At 44.2% G+C, this 14697-nt stretch overlaps 1 non-coding gene across 1 annotated transcript; it reads left to right on the forward strand.

Moving 5' to 3' along the window:
• The first annotated feature begins 982 nt into the window (after nt 1-982).
• On the forward strand, nt 983-1043 carry LOC142455757 (U7 small nuclear RNA). The gene has a single exon (XR_012785896.1). It is a non-coding gene; the product is annotated as a U7 small nuclear RNA (small nuclear RNA).
• The last annotated feature ends 13654 nt before the right edge of the window (nt 1044-14697 follow it).

The following is a 14697-nucleotide window of genomic DNA, read 5'->3' on the forward strand; positions in this document are numbered from 1 at the left end:
GTCCTAAAGCACTTTGACCACCTGAGCCCAAGATCGCAGTCACCAATTCCACAGTCAAGTGCAAAGTAAATTTATTTGCTGAACAGTGAAGTCATAGCTGGGTGACCTTCTCTAAAAAGAACCCATTCTGAATTAGCTATGCCGCCCCTGCAGGGTCGCTGGTCCTCAGGGTTTCCGCTCAGAGGGGAGGAAATGTGTCTGCAGGAACACCCAGGCAGAGAAAGAGGGTAATAAAAAACAGGAGGAAGTGAGAGTTCTCCCTTGAGAGCAGCAGGGCAGGCTGTGTGGTTATTTTTATTTTGAGCGAGCATGAGCAGCATTGCCGGGGTTCACACCACATCTCCACCCTTCAGCATTCAGTTCCAAGAGGCCAGGTTTCCCCCACCAGCTCGGAGATACAGCAGCCTTGAGCACTTCACAACTGAGCCTTGCTGGCAACTGGCTAGCTAGCAGGAAAAAAACAAAGCCCTCACGTGTGACATTTACACCTACTCCCTCTTTTAAGTTGGATTCTTTATCACCACTGGTACTTGGGGTGGCATTTTAATACCCATGTCAAAAAAGTTGAAAGCCGTTTGCACCGAAGATTTTGCTCTAAGAATCCCCCTGTGTTTTCACCAGCTTGAAGAGCCAAGCAGTTAACTTCTTTATTTCGCTCGAACGCCTGCCATTAAAGTGCCGGAACTCCTGTTACAAAAATGAATACTGAAAATGCTTTAAATCGGATCCATGTATTATTTTCAGAAGTGCTGGCCTCTCCTTTCTGCTTTTCATTCAGATTTCCAAATCTACAACTTCAATGACAACTAAAAAAAAAAAGGCAGATACAAAGCACAGAAATTGAGATGGGAAGATATTTCTCACAAACCTAATAGCTCAGATGTTATTGCTGTGAAAAAGTTATGTAGGCAAGACAAAGAAACGGAAGCTTGTCATTAGGAAAGAAAGCCGTGAATAATTAGCTCACAAAAGAAGAAATCCCAAGTGCTACAGCTCTTTTAGAATTTGTCTAGCAGGTTTTCTGGTTTTCCCAGAAACCCCCCCCCCCCAAAAAAGAAAAGAAATTCCAGTGGCTAATGAATATAGAAGAAGAGCGTTCAGCTTGTTAGTATTCAAAGAAATGTAAATGGACACAACCATGCAAGACTACTTTCCACTCCCCAAATTGGGAAGTTGGCAAAAAGTGAAGAAATGCTCCTTCCCATCCACTGCTTATGGGAGGATAAATTGGTTAGCTTTTTCAATATATTTTTTAAGTCTCTAATATGCATTTTTAATTTAAAAGTACCTTTCCCACAAAGAACGTATCCCATCAAACTAAACAAAGTTTCAGTCCAGTACATGTGAGCAAGAATATTCAGTAGAGAATGGTTTGTGACAGTATGAAATGAAAACAACCTGAATATCTAGCAATGAAAAAAGAGTAATCACATAATCAATGTCCTTTCCATGTGGCGAAGTATTATTTTTTTTAACATTTTATTAGGGACTCATACAACTCTTATCACAATCCATACATACATCAATTGTGTAAAGCACATCTGTACAGTCTTTGCCCTAATCATTTTCAAAGCATTTGCTCTCCACTTAAGCCCTTTGCATGAAGTCCTCTTGTTTCCCATCCCTCCCCGCTCCCCCTTCCCTCATGAGCCCTTGATAATTTTAAATTATTATTTTGTCATATCTTGCCCTATCCGGAGTCTCCCTTCACCCCCTTTTCTGTTGTCCGTCCCCCAGGGAGGAGGTCACATGTAGATCCTTGTAATTGGTTCCCTCTTTCCAACCCACTCACCCTGCACTCTCTCAGCATCGCCCCTCACACCCCTGGTCCGGAAGGTATCATCCACCCTGGATTCCCTGTGCCTCCAGCTCCTATCTGCACCAGTGTACAACCTCTGCCCTATCCGGACTTGCAAGGTAGAATTCAGATCATGGTAGTGGGGGGGTGGGGTTGGCGAGGAAGCAGTTAGGAACTGGAGGAAAGCTGTGGTGAAGTATTATGGAGTTGAAAAAAAGATCATGTTCATATACAGAGAGAAAACCACAGGGTGAAAGAGGCAGGGCTAGATGATCTCTAGGTTTGTATAACTTCTTAAATTGTTCATTCTCTTAAATCTTCTACGAACTTGGCGGCTTACTATTCACGGTTTGGCCCCTCCGGATCCTGCCAACTTTATATCTCTTTGGTCCCCACTGTGAGACACTGCTACGCTGTCCATGTTGCTGTTGTTTTCACGTCAAAGTTGTTTCTAACCCATAGTGACCACTCAGACAGCAGAAGGAAACCCAACTCAGTCCTGCACCCAACTGAAAAACTGTGATGTTGGAGCTCATGGGTACAGCCAGTGTGGCAGCCCATCTCCTTGAGGATTTCCCTCCCATGTGCTGACTCTCTCCTTTATGAACCATGATCTCCTCCAGCAACCTGTCTCTTCTGATAATGTGTCCAAAGTGGGTAAGAAGAAGTCCTTCCATCCTCCTTCCTAGGAAGCATTCTAGCTATACGTCTTCCAAAACAGATTTGTTCATCCTTCGGGCAGCCTAGGGTGTGTTCAACATTCTTCATCAACATCATCCATCAGCTACATCGATTCTTCTGTGGTGTGTTAGATCTGGGTGGGTTAGAGAAACAAATACAGAAACACTCACGTGTGTAAGAGAGAATTTTCTATCAAAGAGTAATTGTATGTTAAGAAAACATCCCAGCCCAGTTCAGATCAAGTCTATAAATCCACTATTAGCTCATAAGTCTGATACCAGTTTAAAAATTCCTCTTCAGACTCATGCAACACATACAATGATGCTGAATGCAGGAAGATCACAGACCAGTGGGTGGAAAGTCTTGTGGATCCAGTGGAGGTGGAAGCATCTCAGCGCTGGTGTGGGTCTCCAGGTGGCTCCTCCAGCTCCAGGGCTCTGGCTCCATCAGTGTGTCTCCAAGTGGCTTGTCAATAGGAATGTGCAGCGCAGAGTGTGTGTGTGTCCCGCCTCCAGGGAGGAAGACAAGAGTTTCCAGAATCCTCAGCAGAAGGCCATGTCCACACAGAGGCATTATTGTCTATGACTTGATTGACAGGCTAGAGTCTATCCCTTCGCTCAAGTTGACAGGAGATTATGTAACTGCCACATATGGCCTTCCTTATTCACTGTGCACCTTTCATGTACATATAAATCTACTGAAAATATCATGGCTTGGGCCAGGTGCACTTTAGTCCTCAGTGACATCTTTGCTTTGTAAGACTTTAAAGAGGTTCTTAACTGCAGATTTTTTCCAAAGCAATAAGTGGTTTGAGTTCTTAATTGCAGCTTCCATATTGGCCACATTCCCCCGCCCCTTTTATCTGTGCTTGGACTGTCTCCCTCACCCAAATATTCTTCCTCCTCAATTGACCCCTAAGAGTCTGTCAGTCCTTCTAAGCCAGGACCAAGTGTTTTCTCCAGACACCCTGCCTCCTATTGTCCTCAGAACCCATCCATCTGGACAGCCCCACTCAGAAGGGTATTGTACTATGCTATACTGCTCAGCTGGACATCGAATAAGCAATATTGGGAGAGAATCGACATGTTTGGATTGTGGTGCTCGTGGAGAATATTGGAAGTACCATGGAATTCCAGCAGAACAAACAAATCTGTCTTGGAAGATCAGCCAGAATGCTCCTTCGAAGCAGGGAGAGGTGGTAAGTCTGTGTCCCATGAACTTTGGACATGTAGTCAGGAGAGATGAATCCCTGGAGGCAGACATTGTGCTTGGTAAAGTGGGAGGGGGAGGGTCTGTCAAACCAGAGTGAGACCCTCAGTGAGAAGGGCTGACACAATGGCTCCAACAATGGGCTCAGACGTGACAATGGTGAGCCGTGGAGGACTGGGCAGTGTTTCCTTCTGGTACACACAGGGTCCCTATGAGCCGGAACCAAGTTGAAGGTACCTAACAACAATAGTGATCGCTCAGTGATTACTTTACTTTTTAAACTCAGGGCCACAGACTCTTCTGTTTTCCAGTTTGTAAAATATTTTCACATCTGTTCTAGCCTTGGAATGTCACACCAAATGTTATCATCCCAAATCCAAGTTTTTAGTGATTGTTTCCAGTAAAACTAAAAAACTAGAACACTGTACCGTGGATAAAGCCGTAGATGATCCCCATATAAAGGGTTTAAATATGAAGATTAATGAATGGCTTTCTTTGTCACCCAGACCTGCTTTTAATGAGCAGCTGCATCACGGGGCCAAGCCCATGCCATCCACACACTCAGAGACAGACTCAGTGTCGCAGCTGTCGCTGACTTTAGAGAACTAGACAGACAGCTGTCGTCAGGAGCTGGGTTGTAACTGAACAGAATCCTATGACAATGTTTGAGCCTGTAGGTATGTGCAAGATAGTCACCCTTTAATGCAGCTCAAAATGTTCTGCAGACAATTAATTATTCTTGAGTACAAAGTTTGGCAGTACAACCGAGAAAGCCAGGCAGAGAAAAGGTAAGTGTCTTAAAGTACCCTTTCTTGGGCATTTTTTTAAGTGGAAAGGAGATGGAGCGCAGTGTAACTCTTTCAATCACTAGCGTTTGTGACAGGTAATGCGGACGCGGTTCTTAGCGGAGCTGGGGAGCCTAGGGATGCCGTGCTCTGACAGTGGGATTAGAGGTCATTTCCCCCCTTCGCTCTCATCTTTGGCCCACAACACAAGCAGCTGACACCTAAGCTATCTTCACGTTGTTTTCTGGTGCTATTCGGATATGTCTGCTGATCAGGGTTGGTTCTCGCTTTGGAGACATGAGTATTCCTTGCCCCCACCTTTCCCTCAGTCTGAACTTTTTCTCAGGCTCTGCCAGGTATCCGATGTTGCTTTAAGCGAAATACCACACATGAATGCCTTTAACAAACGAATTTATTTTCTCACTGCTTATCAGGATATGAATCTGTATTCAGGGCACTGGCTCCAGGGCAAGGTGTTCTCCATCAGCTCTGAGAGTGGGAGGAGGGGGGGACCCTTTGTCTCTTTTCAGTTTGGCAATTAGTTTTATGGCAATCTTCAAGGGGCACAATGTTCCCCCATGCCTGCTAGATTGCCTCTTGCATAAATCACTTTTCTACCTCTAAAGCAACCCCTTTAAAACACGTCCAATAACAATGAACACACCCTACAGCCTTGTAAGCAGACCCAAGAAAGCCCTGTTCCCAGGTGGGCTTACATCCCCGTGTACACCACTGCCATCAAGTAGAGTCTGGCTCATAGTGATCTTGTAAGGCAGAATAGAACCACTCTAGTTTCTGAGGCTCTGAATTGTTTTGGTTTTTTCCCCCCTCAGTGTGGCTGGTGGGTTTGTTTGCACTGGCCGATGTTGGTGTTAGCAGCCCACCATGTAAATCACTACCCAATCGGGGTTTCTCATCCACTAATATAAGGGTGAGGATTTGAAACACGTCTCAGCGGGGAGTGTGAAGCACAGCCTTCTCCTTGAAAGACAGACTGCTCAGCCCACCACTATGCCTTGACCAATCTAGGTTTTCTTCATAGAGTGAGGGGTCCCATGCCACTTTCTCTCTTAATGGAGCTGGTGTTCTTTATGGCACCCCATGTTTTCCATCCAATGCCTTGGCGGCTTCTATCGGCCTTATAGTTAGTGCTACTCCACCTAACACGAGATTGTGCTCCGTTGTCCTAGTGTTTCCTGGTAGCCTGTAAGCTGGGGCCCCAAAGGATAGCCGCCTGGCTTCCTCTCCCTGTATGCAGCTACTTGCTTGTAATATCCATTTCTCTACTCTTTTGAATTCATGCTTTGACTTTCTTTCTGTGTTGTTGTTGCATTTAATTTTTCAATTTTTCTGAACATAAATGGAGCACTTTCTGAGCATTCAGTTTATCTCAGTTTAATCATTACATAACCGCAGGAAGGAGCTGCTGTGACTACCCTATTTCACACTTGAGGAGTCTGGGGCTTAATAGTACAGTAACTTGTTCAAGGTCACATGGGATTGGGCCAAGCCTTTGAACAATGGCTATTGTGTTTTGAACAAACTACTCAAAATCCCTTTAAGGAGATAAGCGAGTTAGGAGTTCTAAAAAAAAAAAAGAAAGCAACCCAAAACTCACTGCTATCGAGTCAGTTAAGTAAAGGGGTGGGTTGGTCTTCTTTCCCAAAGGATGGGCTCTTTCCACGGTACCGGAGGCTTGTTTGGAGACAAAATGGTCCGACTCGGGATTCCCCTCCTCAGATGCTTAGCTGAAACTTATGACTGTGCTAATCACAACTAGTTTTGGAGCCTGCCACCTCCATTCCCACCCACCTACCTCTTTCTGTGCATCGATTATATGACCTCGGATTTCTGGGCAGGTCTATTTCTGGAACATTTTTTAAAATTTTGTTTTCTTCCTTTTTAATTTTTTTGGGTATACTTTGTTGTTCCTGCTTTTAATTTTTAAATTGTTTCAAGCTTTTATGGAACACTTTCTATACGGAGCATTAGAGGTCTGTGAGAACTATCTTGGAGAATATTCATTGGTAAATCAGTAATATCTCCTTTCCTTCAATGACCAAATTATATCTGAATCTTGCCGTTAAGCAAGGAACGCTCTTGAGGAATGTGGAGCCAGGGAGCAAACGGACTCAGCCTGTTCTCAGAAGAAATGCTTACTGAAATTACATTTTTCCTGCAGCTGTTTTTCCGAGGCTTAACTGATCCCATTTCACCCCTATCAAATGGTTTAGCGCTGGTATGCCTCAGGTCGCTCAAGCCAATAACGGGCACAGATGAGATGATACCCGGCTCAGGGTCACCACCTCCCTATGGTCGGCCACGATTGGCACGTAGTGCAGGATAGAAAAACAATTCTGCTTATTACCTCTTTGGTTCCACTGCCTTTTACTGCATCCCAGAATGTCCTGTGCCCACAGACTCCCATCAGCCATCATCCTACATAAAAGGTGCTCTAAATAGTTCCCTTCATCCTTAAAACGGAGCCACCTGCTACCGATTCTTGCCTTCTGAGATATTGCTGCCGTTGTGCAGTGCTGTGGAGTCAGTCCAACTCACAGCGACCGTATGTCCAAAAGCAAACAAACCCTTCCCAGCCCCGCACCATCCTCACAATTACACTTGAGCCGATAGTTGCAGCCACGATGCGAATCCACCTTATTGGAAACTCAAAGCAGACTCTCTGCCAGCCAGTCGATGCAGACTCAGACTCGATGCGGGTTTCCGAGACTCTAACTGTTTGGGGGACTTGAAAGCCCAGTCTTCCTCCTGAGGAGCAGCTGGTGATTTTGAACTGTCAACCATGGGGATCGCACCCCAACTCGTAACCAATATACCATCAGGGCTCCTCATCTCATTGAAGATCTTTTTCATTGACCCTCCATTTCTCCAAGTAGGATATTTTTCTCCTCAGACTGATCCCTCCTGAGAATGTGTCCAAAGTATATAAGACCACGTGTCACCCTCTGGACCTCCAAAGACCACTCTGGCTGTACGTCCTGCTAGACAGATTGGATTGTGTTCTAGCAAACCACGGTAGAGTCAGTCTTCCTTGCCAGCGCAATTCAAAGGCACCAAATCTGTTCAATCGTTCTGATTCGTTGTTTAGCTCTTATCCTCATGGGAGGTCATTGAAAATGTCCTGCCTTGGGTCAGGTGCACCTCAGTCTTCACGCAGACATCTTTGCTTTGTAACAATGTAAAGAGGTCTGTCCAGCAAGTTTGCCAAATACAATATGTTGGTGAATTTCATGGTGTTGCTTGTGGATCCAAGCAAAATGAAACCCCTGACAACCCCAGTCTGTCCTCGATGTACTGTGATGTTGCTTACTGGCCAGTTGCAGAGACTCTTGTTTTTGTTTTGTTGAAGCGTAATCCAGACGGAAGGCTGCAGTCTTTGGTCCTCAGCAGCAAGTGCTTCGAGTCCTCTTCACTCTCAGCCAGCGAGGTGTGTTGTTCAGGAGTCTGCCCGCAATGCTGACGCTTACTCCTTCTTCATACGATGGATATGCATGGACACACTAATCCGAGAAGCTGGAGGTGTACATATTTGCTCAGCAGGCAGATTGAATAAAATGGCAAAAGGAATCAATCCTGATGTACACCTTTCCTGATTATAAATCATGCAGCGCCCTTTGTTCTGACCAAGCAATTGTCTCTTCGTCTCTCTGTAGGTTTCATAGCACAATTGGGAGTCCTAGAGTTTCCACTCTTTGAAATGTTACCCATAATTTTTTATGATTCACGCAGGAAAATCCCTTTGCATGTTCAATAAAACACAGATACAGCTCTTTCTGGTAATCACTGATGTCAACAATGATAGCCCTTTTTCCTCCGTGCCATCTTCTGACTCCTGAGACACAATACCTTAAGCATGCAAGTAAACAAACCCCACTAAAGAATATTCTCTCTAGAAGAAATCCTCATTTGAATTTACTCTAACAAATAATTGCCAAGAAGGAGGAACTGAGCTCAGCATGAGGACTGAGAGACAAAAGTTACAGGCTTGCCCTCAAAGAGTCCACAATCCAGTACTGTCCTATCCAATATGACAGCCGCTGACCAAATAATGCTATTGAGCACTTGAAATGCAGCTGTCAAAGCTGAGGTGTGTTTTAAGTATAGAACACACACGAGATAAAATATACGCTGAGTTTCAAAAACTGAAGTATAAATAACAAAATTTAAATATCTGACTAAAATTCATATTAATTACACGATAGAAATGATATTTGTATATATTGCATTCAATCAAATATACTAATAAAATTAGTTTGATGTATTTTATTATTTTGATGAAAACTCACACAACCGAATGCACACCCCTTTGACAATTCCTACATAGACATTTCTGTGACACTGATTATGTGCTTCAAGATGTGCTACCTTTCTAGATAATCTTTTCCAAATTATTTCACTATTCTTAACCCAAACCTATGACCCCCTAACCTTCCCATAGGCACCCTGTGACATAGTGCTTATCCATTGAGCTGCTAACTGCAAGTTCAATAGTTCACAACCACCAGATGCTCCATGGGAGAAAGACTAGCTTTCTACTTCAGAAAGACATACAGTCTTAGAACCCACAGGGGCAGTGCCACCCTCTCCTACAGGGTCCCTGTGAATCGGCACCAAATCAATGGCAGCGAGAACCTTCTCCTGTAATCTTTTGAGCTGTAGTGGTCAATTTGATCGCACATGGATATAATTCTTTAAAGGTGCACAGTACTCAAGGCAGACTTATTTTTTAAATCAAACTAAACTTTTGTTTGCTTTAAAGATGACTTCAGGAGATAAGTTCAATTTAAGGTTCAGGGTTTCAAGATTTTCCCAGAACAGTAGTTTTGGGTCATCTAGTCTTCATGGCTCCAAAGTCTGGGTTCCCTGAGAACTTGAAATTATATTCCACATCTTTCCCTCTTCTGTTCAAGATTCTTCTACTGATACTTCTGCTCAGTGATGGTAGTCAGGCGTCATCCATTTCCTCTGGCCTCACGGCAAAGGAAGCGTTCTTCACAGGAAGTTAGACGCCTATTCCAGCTCCTAGTCTGATCCATGATCCGCCTGACTGCTCCACTAATCCGGGGGAATGTGGTGGTTAGGAGTCACCAAGTCCATTCTAACCGGATCAACCCCGTGCACAAGAGAATGAAACACTGCATGGCCCTGCACCATCCTCACCCTGTGGGGTTTGCGCGCATCAGTGCAATCACTGGGTCAATCACTTCATCAAGCCTCTTCCGCTCCCTCACTGCTCTTGCACTTCACCAAGCATGATGGCCTTCTCTAGGACTGGGCTCTCCTGATAACATGTCCAAAGTACATGAGACGAAGTCTCACCATCCTAGCTTGTAAGGGATATTCTGGCTGTACTTCTTCCAAGACAGATGTGCCTCTCCTTGTGGCAATCCGTGGTATTTTCGATATTCATTGCTCGCACAATAATCCAAGTGCATTGATTCTTCTCTAGTCTTCCTTATTCAATGTCCACTTTTCACATGTATTTGAGGCGTATATAAGGCAAGAGAAAATAGCATGGCTTCGGTCCAGGCGTACCTCAGCTCTCACATGAACATGCTTGCTCTTCAATAATTTAAAGAGATCTTGCACAGCCGATTTACCCAATGCAATACTTACTTTGATTTTATACTGCTGCTTCCATGAGCATTTATTGTGGATCCAAGCAAGATGAAACCATTGGCAAATTCGATCTTTTCTCTATTTATCCTTGTTACGCATTGGTCCAGTCATGAAGATCTTGGTTGGCTTTCCATGGAGCTGTGACCCGCACTGCAGGCTGCAGTCCTTGATCCCCCTCAGCAAGTGCTGCGAGACCTCCTTGTGTCCATCAGGAAAGGCTGTGCCATCTGCACACTGCGGGGAGTTGAGAAGCCTTCCTCCAATCCGGATGCTGCTCTCTTCATGTAATCCAGCTTCTCTGATGACCTGCTCACACACAGACCGAATGAGTGTGGGAAGAGGGTACGTCCTTGACACACACCTCTCTTTATTTTATTTTACTTTTTCAAGAAATCATTTTGTTGGGGGCTCTTACAGCTCTTATAACAATCCGTACATCAATTGTATGAAGCACATTTCTATATATGTTGCCATCGTCGTTTCCAACACATTTTCTTTCTACTTGAGCCCTCGGTATCAGCTCCTCTTTTCCCCTCCATTCCCCACCCTCCCACCCTCGTGAACTCTTGATCATTTATAAATTATTTTTATTTTCATATTTTATACCATCTGCTGTCTCCTTTTCCCCATGTTTCTGTTAACCTATCTTGATTTTATTTTTTTTCCTATCTTGATTTTAAACCATGTCATAGTCCCTGTTCAGTTCAAATGATTGCCCCTTTATCTAGCTGCAAGTTAATAGAGACCAATATTATATTGTGGGTGGCCACTTGCAAGTGTTTAAGATCCTAGATACTATGTGTGTGTGTGTGTGTGTATATATAATATATATATATATATATATATATGACATAGAATTGAAGCACTAAGATCAATATTAGGTCAATTAATTAGAATGTCTTGTAAAATCATGACCTTAAACTTCTGAATCAAGAAAATAAATCCTACAATATGTCTGGTTGAACACAGGCAACATCAGAAACTACTCAGCACATCTGTCAACTCTTTTAAGATAAAGAGCTTCATGATAGAAATGAAATCCACTATGTTGTGTAGCGGTTACCCTGTATCAGTGGCAGACTTCCCTTCACCATAAACAGTAACTTGTCACTTACCAAAAATGCACACCTGCTCTCCAGTTTCTCCCTATGCATTTTCGTATTTTTGTCATTTCATATAAGTGAGATCGTACGATGTTTGTCCTTGGCTGATTGTCTTACTTTATTCGACATAAGGTCTTCGAGGTTCATTCATTTTATAGTGTATATCAGAACATGAATTCTCTCTGTGGTGTCATATCCCATTGTAAATATGTGCCCCATTTTGCTTATCTGTTCATTTGCTAATGGACATTTAGGCTGTTTGCACCTTTTGGCTGTTGTTCATAGAGCTACCAATAGGTGTACCTAAGTCTGTTCATGCTTTTAAGTCCCATGCTTACAAAGGAATGGAATTGCTGAGTCTGGGTCTCCTGTTTGCTTGCTTGGTTTTTCTTAAATGTGGCTTCTATAAATTTGAAAATTAATTATGTGGCTAGAATTATATTTCTATTAGCAGATATAAATATCTGGTAGATAACGACTCGTCATGGGAACAGAAGGGTGATGCCAGTGTTATAAAGACGTTGAAAACCCGCTGTTAAAAAGAAAACCCATTGCTATCAAGCTGATTGTGACGCATAGCCACCCTGCACCCTACAGACCGAGTAGGGCTGCCCTATCGCGGTTCTAAGCCTGTAAATCTTTACAGAACCAGACTGCCGCATCTGTCACCAATGGAGTGGCTAGTGTGTTCCAACCGCCGCACTTGGACGCCCTTTTACAAAGGAGAGGCGTGAGAAAGACCCTTCAGTAGGGGTGCCCAGAAAAGACGCCTGTAAAGGTCATAACTCTGATTAGACTGGGCCTGGAAAGAAGTCTGGAGAGTAAAGGTGTGGAGGAAGCATTAGAGTAAAGTTCTAAGACTGGAATTTCCACCTGGCCCAATTGAAAGACCAAGGCAAATCCGCACCAAAAAGTACTATTTTTCTTTCTCTTAATCCCGCACTCCCGTACCCGCCCCCACCCCCACTCCCGAACACATCTCTCAGATCTGCAGCAGTGTCTCTGCAAGTGTGGAACAAAACCACTTGAATCAACATTTTCCTTTTCTAACAGACATGTCCCATGAGTTTTTTTTTTTGAAGGCTAAATTGCAAGCTGCTGGTTGGAGGTCTGTAATCTCTTGGATTTTTTTACCTGGCACCTGATCCAGCACACCTGTCCCAAAGCAGTTTCTTTTCAGTGCTGGGCTCTTTGGCCTACCCTCTTCTCATTTGCTCTAAGTACTGTGTTGGGACTTCCCATCAGCTGTGCAGTGTGGATGAATATCGTTCTTACTGGGCTAAATCCTGCATTCTCCCAGGATGTCCTATTCTGGTTGCCATCAGAATGCACACCCAGGGAGGCAGAAGTCATGGGTGTGAGGTCCTCTGTTTGACAAGCACCCTGGGCTATTCTCCTGAAGCTCATCTGATCCTAGGCTGCGGAGCCACGTTTGGGAAAGTGTCCACTTTTAAGCCTCCGAGTAGGCAACTATTGGTGAATTCTCTGTAATCCATAAACCCTTGGTGGTTATAACACCCTTACCTTCTCTTATATGTTTTATGGAAAGAAGCACTGAGTGCGAAGTCCCTGAAATACAGAGCTTGATAAAAACAAAGGATACCCTGGGTGGTCAGGCCATGGGGGCAGGTGAGGAGTACTTTGTAGGTTTGAGTTACACCCCAGTTAGTTGCAAGCAGCCTCTTCCTAGAGAGGACCAAGCCACCGCCTTCAGCAGCGATTCTACAAACTAAGATTTGATCAATCTGGACAGTTCTATAAAGTGATTGCTTTCAAGACAGGGACCAGAGATACGGAGACTGAATGATTGGTTTGTTCGTCTGATTTCGTAATGGTAAATGAATCCACACCCAAAAGTACTATTTTTCTTTCGCTTAGCCCTGCACTCCCGCATCCCCACCCCCACTCCCCACCCCAACCCCCCGCATCTCTTAGATCTGCAAAACACCACTTGAATCAACATTTTGCTTTTCTAACAGATTTGTCACATGAGTTTTTGAAGGTTAAATTGAAAGCTGCTGGTTGGAGGTTTGTAATCTCTTGGATTATTTACCTGACACCTGATCCAGCGCACCTGTCCCAAAGCAGTTTCTTTTCAGTGCTGGGCTCTTTGGCCTACCCTCTTCTCATTTGCTCTAAGTGCTGTGTTGGGATTTCCCATCAGCTGTGCAGTGTGGATGAATATCGTTCTTCCTGGGCTAGAAGACCAAGGACTCCCTTCAATAGGTTACCACCCCTGAGATCATCCTCGCTCATATCTTTCCCCCCAAAGGTCAAAACCATGCACCTATTCCGTCTTTCATAAGATCTCCACATTTCTTTCTCGTGGTTCTTTCTCACAAATCCAGCAAATAGTTCTGTGAGTAAAGCATATCCCGTGGCATTTCCTACAACGTGTGTCTGCAGGAAAACAGCCTTGGTGGATAGACCTCAGCTCGGATATCTCTTTCTGTGCTAGCAGCAACACGTTCATGTCCAGCCTGCTTAATTCGTTCAGCATCTCAAAGTATTTAACTAGTAAGTATCATACGGTCCACCACATACTCAAGACAGAGAGAATTCGAAGTGATCCCTGAAGTAGAGCTTCTTGGTATACTCCAAAGACTCACTGTCCTCAAGGCAATTCCGACATCCAGTGACCCTATAAGACAGAGTAAATCTGCCCCTGTGGCTTTCTGAGGCTATCAGTCTGTACTGGCACGGGCCCATCTTTCTCCTGCAGAGTGGCAAGTGGTTTCTAACTGCTGATCTTGCCTTTAGCAGCCCAGTACCAGCTGGTCTCTGTTAATGGGACAAATACTGGGAAAGGGCTTCATCCAGTGTACTACATATGACATGCAAAAATCATTGCACATGTGTGTTAGTCCAGGTAGACTAGAGAAACAAATCCAGGGAGACTCATAAGTGTATTAGAAAGAGGTTTATATACAAGAGCAACTGAAAGTTGAGAAAACATCCCAGTCCAGTCCAGATCAAGTCCATAAGTCTGATATTAGCACATATGTCTGATACCAATCTATAAAGTCTTCTTCATACTCATAAAACACATGCAATGATACCAAATGCAGGAAGCTCACAGGCCAGTGGGTAGAAGTCTTGTGGATCCAGTGGCATTGTAAGCATCTCAGCTCTGGCAGGGGTCTCCATGTGGCTTCTCTGACTTCAGAGGTCTGGTTGCAACAGTTTAGGTCCATGTGGCTTCTCCAGCTCCCAAGGTATAGCAAGCACCATGTGTCTTGTCAGTAAAGCATCCTCTCAGGGAATGAGCAGAGAGAGAGAAGTGTCTTCCACCTCCAAGGAGGAAAATACAGGAGTTCCCAGAATTCTCAGGAGAAGGCCATACCCACGCAGAGGCCTCATTGGTTATATCTTGATTGACAGGCTAGACACCACCCCTTCATTCTTAATCCTCTCAAGTCACAAATTGACACCAGATTATGTAACTACCACATCATGTGCCCATGTATATTTTACTGGTGAG

The sequence above is a fragment of the Tenrec ecaudatus genome, chromosome 8 (genome assembly GCF_050624435.1).
Source record: "Tenrec ecaudatus isolate mTenEca1 chromosome 8, mTenEca1.hap1, whole genome shotgun sequence".
Lineage (NCBI taxonomy): Eukaryota > Metazoa > Chordata > Mammalia > Afrosoricida > Tenrecidae > Tenrec > Tenrec ecaudatus.